This window comes from Etheostoma cragini, chromosome 5, assembly GCF_013103735.1.
Source record: "Etheostoma cragini isolate CJK2018 chromosome 5, CSU_Ecrag_1.0, whole genome shotgun sequence".
Taxonomy (NCBI): domain Eukaryota; kingdom Metazoa; phylum Chordata; class Actinopteri; order Perciformes; family Percidae; genus Etheostoma; species Etheostoma cragini.
This window is the reverse complement of record NC_048411.1, coordinates 4,100,999-4,108,165: the sequence shown is the minus strand read 5'-3', so window position 1 is coordinate 4,108,165 and position 7,167 is coordinate 4,100,999. Positions and strand designations below refer to the sequence as shown.

At 38.0% G+C, this 7,167-nt stretch overlaps 1 protein-coding gene across 1 annotated transcript in view; it reads right to left on the bottom strand.

The window, feature by feature from the left end:
- The window catches only part of plcxd3 (phosphatidylinositol-specific phospholipase C, X domain containing 3), a 16,836-nt gene that overhangs the window by 9,006 nt on the left and 663 nt on the right, over window positions 1-7,167 (bottom strand). The window lies entirely within an intron of this gene.

Below are 7,167 nucleotides of genomic sequence, written 5' to 3'. Positions count from 1 at the left end.
CAAGACACACCCTCATACTCTGCTTCTGACTGGCTAGTAGTCCTTAACCAAGGTACTGTAAGGGCACGCCCTCATACTTTGCTTCTGACTGGCTAGTAGTCCTTACTTAGCTACTGTCAGGACACACTCTCATACTCAGCTTCTGACTGGCTAGTAGTCTTTACCTAGGTACTGTCAGGACACACTCTCATACTCTGCTTCTGACTGGCTAGTAGTCCTTAACCAAGGTACTGTAAGGGCACGCCCTCATACAGAGCTCAACACACAAGGTGAAACGAGGAGCTGCAGCAATGTGCAGTACAACAAAAACATGTTTTTTACTAAACCATGTAAACCTATTCTGATATAACCTCTGAATATCATTGTGAACCTGAACATTTGCATAATATGAGCACTTTAAAGCCCAAGGTAATGCTTTCAATTTTCTTTTTTAATTCAACCAACAGTCCAAAATTCAAAGATATTCAATTTCATATCACATAAATCAACAAAGAATGTTCCTCACATTTTAGAAGCGGAAACTAGAAAATTCTTTAACAAGAATTCCATTAAAGTCCGACATTAAAGTTATGAAAAGAAATCACATTTTCTGGGATTTGGGGTGTTATTTGATGTGTGTCTCTGGTGCTTTCACATGCATGCATACTTGGAAAAAAACTATGCGTGGTATTTTGAGTGACCTAAACACACAGGGTGAAGACAGGCTCTGCAGCAATGCCCGGTACAACAACAATATGATGTTTTTTGAAAATGAAACCATGTAAACCAATTCTGGTACAACCTCAAAATACAATTATGTACCTGAAAATTAACAGAATATGGGCGCTTTAAATAGCTAAGGACCTTCCTGCACAATTAATTAGGATGTGGTTCCTGTGATATTTATTGTCATTAGAGAAAGAAGTGTAGCCAATATAAATTAAATTCAATAATCCCATAGGACTATATCTTAGCATGTTTTGATTAAACCTGAACATGGAATCGTGTTCTTGCATTACTAACTAGCATTTCCTTGTATACAGAATCCCCTGAGTCATGCCTTACTGCAGAGAAGAAAAACACAAACTGAAGGACCAAACGTGTTGGGCAGAACATCTATAAGAATCTGCAGAAAAAGCCGTTCAGGGAGGTACCTAACCTTTGAATCCATTTAAAATAGTTTCTGTTATGAAATAATTTGCTCAACGTCAATGCTGTGCCACAGCTCAAGGGCAACAAGTGCATTTGGAAATGTAAGGAAACATTTTTGAAATGAACTGTGCAGTAAACAGATTCTCTTCCTTATACAACTATTAACCAATAATCTCAACACTGAGCTTCAGACTTGAGTCATTTCCCTTTATATTCTTGTCTACTGGAACTAAAACACCACATTTTTTAGACAGTATCGAATGTTCGCACGTTTTTCTATCCTCTCTTAATATGTAGAATGAACTAAGACTATAATCAATACCACAGAGGTTACTAAAAGAAATCCAAATTACCGCTTCCCTCGTGGCCTCAACCACAGTGAACAAACCTTTCCCTCTCTATCACAAAAAGACACCTGCATCGTAATTTATGCTTTGGTTGTATCTGATTCCATTGATTTAAAGGGCCATAGCCAATCATTTGGAATGAGCCGCTTACTGTAAACAACATCCACACTGTCTACTCTTATGCTGTTCAAAAAACAATCTTAACAATGTACGGCATATATACCCAAATACTTAAATAACAGTGGATGACAGCTTTGAACTGCAGAAACTCTTCTTCCCTCAAACCTCAAATCAGCGGCATAAACACATCATTGGGGTAAAAAAGATGTGAGGAAAGTGGAAAGGGAGACAGAGTGCAAAAGAAAAGCAGATAAAGGCTTTAACAAGCTGAGATCATGATAACACAGCAATTCACTTGATGATGATGACGAGGTTAAATGGAGGTGGGTGATGACTGTTCCCGTTCAGAATTGACCTGTGGTAACTGAGTCATTCGGACTGAATGAGACCAGCCCATTCAGAGATGCCACAGGTGATTTGTGCCCATGACAGATCATTACTGCTCACCATGGACTCTATTTTAGGAGGAAGAGGAGAGAAAATGACAAGGAAATTGGAAAGTAACAGGGTGAAGATGAGCTGCAGATACTAAAAACATACAAGTGCAAGATGGGCATAAGCTCCAGACTCCCCCATCCTCTCTCTTTTACATTCCTACCTTGCTTCTCTCTTCCATCTTGTTCGAGTGGCAGCGCGCACGAAGCACATACATTTCTACGAGGCTGAACTATTTGACTTTTAGAATCAAGATAAATGTCCTCCTGCTGGAAAACTCAATTAACTGCCAGTGGTGAGGCAATATCAGCCGTGTGGAATAGAGCTACACAGATTAATCAATGAATCGAATGGTGTCAACTTTTAAATTAATTTAAAAATCAATTTTAATAATCAATTAGTTGGTTTGAGTCAGTTTTTAAAACAAAAGTGAAAAAGTCATGGCTTCCAGCTTCTTAAATATGAATATTTTGTAATTTCTTCTCTCTTCTGTGACAGTAAACTGAATATCGGAGTTATGGAGAAAACAAGACATTATCTTGGGCATTTGGGAAACACTGATCCAAATTTCTCAAAAATTCCTGACACTTTATAGGTAAACAGAGATGTAAGGCTGGTTGTGACTTACAGGGGCAAATCCATTACGTAAAATAGCGATACTATTCCCACTTCTTCACACCCTTGCTTCCTTTTCCCATGACAAATATTCTTTTTCTCTCTACCAAACTATTTTCTTCTCCTCTGTTTTAAATTTGACATCCTCTGTTTTATAATGGCTTTTAAGCTGTTAGATTCCCTGCCCTTTGAGCATCTTGTACTACCAGTGTTTATCCTGGCATCTAATACCATTTATCCTCCTTGTTCAGGGGCTTAAGTGGCAGGAGAATGGTCAAGTAAAGGGACTAATGGACAGATTAACTTCAGAAAAAGTCCTGGGCTGGCCTTTTCCTCTGCCCTGAGGGAGCCGGCAGACTGAAGATGCCTCTTCTGCAATGGATTTGTTTTACTACCAGCGAGGCCACCTTAACTTAACACAATTGCCTTCATCCTTTCCCCCTGGCCTAAGCTATGCTATTCATTTATTACCTCTGGGGGAGCCATAAGCTGCAATAACCAGTTATTGGAGAGGTTAAGTATGGCTCCCTTGAGCCCCCTCATGTAAACCTGATACTTTGGCTCTGCGTGGGCATTTTAGTATCTGTGAGGTAAAGTCATTTATCCCATCCAGCAGTTTGTTAGTTTTAAATGAAGTGAAACAAAATGCAATTTCTCTGATAGCAAATTAATTAATTTCAGGTAGATGCAACCCACTGTCGGATTTTTAATTATTTTTTTCTGATACTTTAAAGTAATTTGTAAATAATTTTGGTCACAACGCATGTGCCTATTATCTTACATCTTACAATAATTAATATTTTTTTCATCATAAAACTAAAATCTAATTTTTCCCATTTAAAACTTGTTTAATCTTCAACCGCCTGTTAAAAGGAGCTAGGCTATTTGTTATATTTATTTCTTATAGTTTACATTACCATTGAAACAAATCTCTATGTCTTTGTGAAAGCGATATGGATTTAAATAACACATTATTAAGGGGAATAATATGTCGGGGCAGTTTGTCTGTAGGCCTGTTTTGGAGTTGTGCTGTCTCTTAGTTGCCAAATATTCATGAATAGAGCTTTAAAAAACAGAAAGGTGTGGATTATTTGATTTAAATGTAAAAAGTTTAGCCTGTTAAAAATTACCAGTAGACGTAGACTGCCAGGAATCTAGGTTTAATTAGTGTTGACACCTGTAGGACACACAATACATGCTCCTACCAGACAGTACGTAAACCCCTATACGTCTACACCCATACTCAAAATCTAATTTTAATTCATTAATATGGTAAGGAAACTCTGACAGCCATCCCCTTCCCTCCCGTAAAGCTTGTTTCAAGGTGAGAGAACCACAGATTCAGCGTATCTCATGTCAGACTAACGTGCAGCCAGGGAGTCTGCAGCGCTCACCCAGCAGATCTAACAATAGCCACAGAAAACCAGCCCACCATGTCCCCCTACTGATCAGCTTGGGGAAAGGAATATGAAAACTACTCCCTGCCTCTTTCCGTCCTCTCCTTGTAATGACCTCCATCTTTAATCTGCTACGACTAGCCCTTTCTTTCCTCTAGTGCTCATCCCATCACCCTTTCCAAAATTAGCCATAGGTAGAACTGGTTCAGGTCAGCTGACTTGTAGATTCAATTGAGACAAAATGTAACATATGGGATCAAAAATAGAGAGCTGAGATATGTCTTAAATCAACAAGGTGCTTCTGACCAACAGAAGACTTGCAAAATTATGCATGTGAAAATATGTACAATTTTTATATAATAAATGACACAACCACACTAGCTGCTGTGCTGTCACAAAACGCATCACAACCAACTCTATAACTCTGTAATAACTTAACATAAACAACCCACTGCTTTAAAAACAATAACTAAAACCTGTCTTTTCTGTCTTGTTTTTTCTGGACTCATTTTAATGAGGTTCCAACAGCACTGAGTCAGCTGTCCTCAGGGTGACAAATGATTAATTGGACTCTTAAACCATGCATTTTGAATTCAGTTGGAGCTCTCTGAGACAATTTAAAGAGAAAAGAACAATCAATTTTGTCAAATGTGGTTTGCCTCTTACCTACAACATTGATTAGGATAGGATTGATAACCTTTTGTTGTCCTCGACACCTCTGTCTCCCTGTGGTGCACCACAAGGTTCCATTTTAGAGCCCATTTTATATTTAACAAAATATGCTTTCAGTTGAAATTGTAACATTTCTTATCTTGGTTACACTGAAAATATGCAGCTTATTAAAACCTGCTGACCCTTCAAATTCCAACAGTGTCCTAGGTAGCAGGTGTATGTACTTAAGAACTACTGAGAAAGTAAAATAGTTGGCCTCATTTAGGGAACTGGAGACATGCCTTTATCTCTTCACCTATTGATTACCGTAAGTCATTGTGTGGGAGTCAGTAAGTCGGCCTTGTCTCGCCTGCAGCAAGGCACCCACAAGTAGAGAGACCCTCCCTTCCCCTTTGCTTGTTTCCCTTTATTGGTTTCCAATTAAAATAAGAATTTATTTTGAGATTCCTTATTTGTTTTTAAAGCACTGCATGAATAGACAAGTGTAGTTCTCCACCTTGTTAGAAAGTGTAGTTCTTCACCACGTTAGAAATCTTTTTCTTTTTATTCCCAGTGTTTCAATCCATAAAAAAAAAAAATCCAAAGATGGAACATTTTCCATTGTTAACTAACAGTGTACCACACAGTATACTTTTTTTACAAGTAGGCTACTTATGCATTTATATTTTACACATTTTAACTTCTCTGCAAAGCATTTTGGTTAGCATTTAATCTTTTTATGTTCTTTACATAAAATGTCCCCAGTTTACTTAATATTGAATGGCCTGTAGATAAAGTTACCGGTATGTTACATAGATACTGTACTATATGTACTATATATATTCGCTGGCACTTCACCTGTCCACCACCTTCGCCACCACCTCATTCCACATGATGGACTGAGGCAATTTTCTTTGGGCTATACACTCCTATACTGTACCTTTGTGAACATGCATCTGTTTTAATTGTCTCCCTTGGTTACACAAACAATAATATTCAAAATTAACTGAGTAAACATTTATCATCCTGGCAAAGGTATTTTACGGCACGAGTGATTGTCCATGATTATTGTACCTTAGCTTTTAAACGGTTTTCACATCAAGAATGGCCAGGTAGATCTCAGCCAAAGGTTACAGCAGCAATGCATTCTCATGTGAGGGTTCATATGATATCATAAAGAAACTTTTTTATATGATTTCCGGCAGCAGATCACATGGTAGAAACACACAGATATCTGTCATACAGCAGAAGTTTTATCTGTCATATAATAATCTGATAGTGTGTTGTGTGTATATCCATATATCATATTTTTTATATCCTAATTTGGCTGAATTAGCTCATATCCAATTACTTGAAACATGAAAATAGGTGGCTTTAAAAAATCATAAAAATCAGATTAGCCTACTAATTAAGACGTCCCTGACACTATGACACCTTAAAATGAGTTAATTGCCGATCATACAGAAGATTATGTGCATCAATGATTACTGCTGTGCAATGCTGGAAATACACAGTGGAGACTGTTAAGCCCAGCAACATGGAGTCACATCCCCCCTACAAGAGTACTCCAAATTGCCAAAACAGTTTAGTCTGGATCATTGACGCTGAAGGTGAACTTTCATTTTTTCCTCCCTAAAAAATAAATAGCATCACAGATATTACCGACAACAGTGGTTGGATGCTGAGGATGTCAGGAATCTAACATTATAAATATAGTATTCTTTCAACTTGTTTCTTTTCTGTGCCAGTTATATGGCTCAAAGGCTAGTAATGCTGCGTTCTGAGATAAAACAAAGCGGTTGTGATAATCAAACACGCTTTTGAAAGAAATTAGACATACGCTTCAATAACAAGACATGTTTTTTGCTAAATAAACTAAAGAAAGTGAGTGAAGTCTGCACAACAACTTTACCGTGGACTTCATTTTCACTTTCTTTGAACATTAATAATTTGTCCTGCACCAGCAACAACATGGATGTGCACAACATCGTCTTTGCTGCGAAATAAACTCCTGTGGATTATGATGCATTTCTTGATAAACCTTACGCCAAATGTGCACACAAAAACACAAGAACTGGCAAAATAGAAACTGAAAGCACATGGAGGATAGACCGAGAGCAGCTGAGCTGCAGGGCGCATAATAAGAATAATTATAAGAAGTAATGATACCTTATTAAGTGTGACAGAACATGTTCCCATCCTGCTTTGGCATGGATGAACTGTGGTGTAACACAGCACTGTCATGTGATTCAGCAAAATTACAAGCATGAGGTAATGCTGATTCAGTCGTGTTTGACAAAATCTATGGATTGATTGTGTAACATGCCACACATCATTGGACACTAAGGTCCAAGCTATCTGGATCTGAAAAGCCCAAAGTGCACATGTCACCTCTAAACACATCAGGTATCCATTTCAACAGGGAGGGTTGGAGAGAAAGGGAGAGTGAGGGCAAAAAGAGAGGGGGGGGG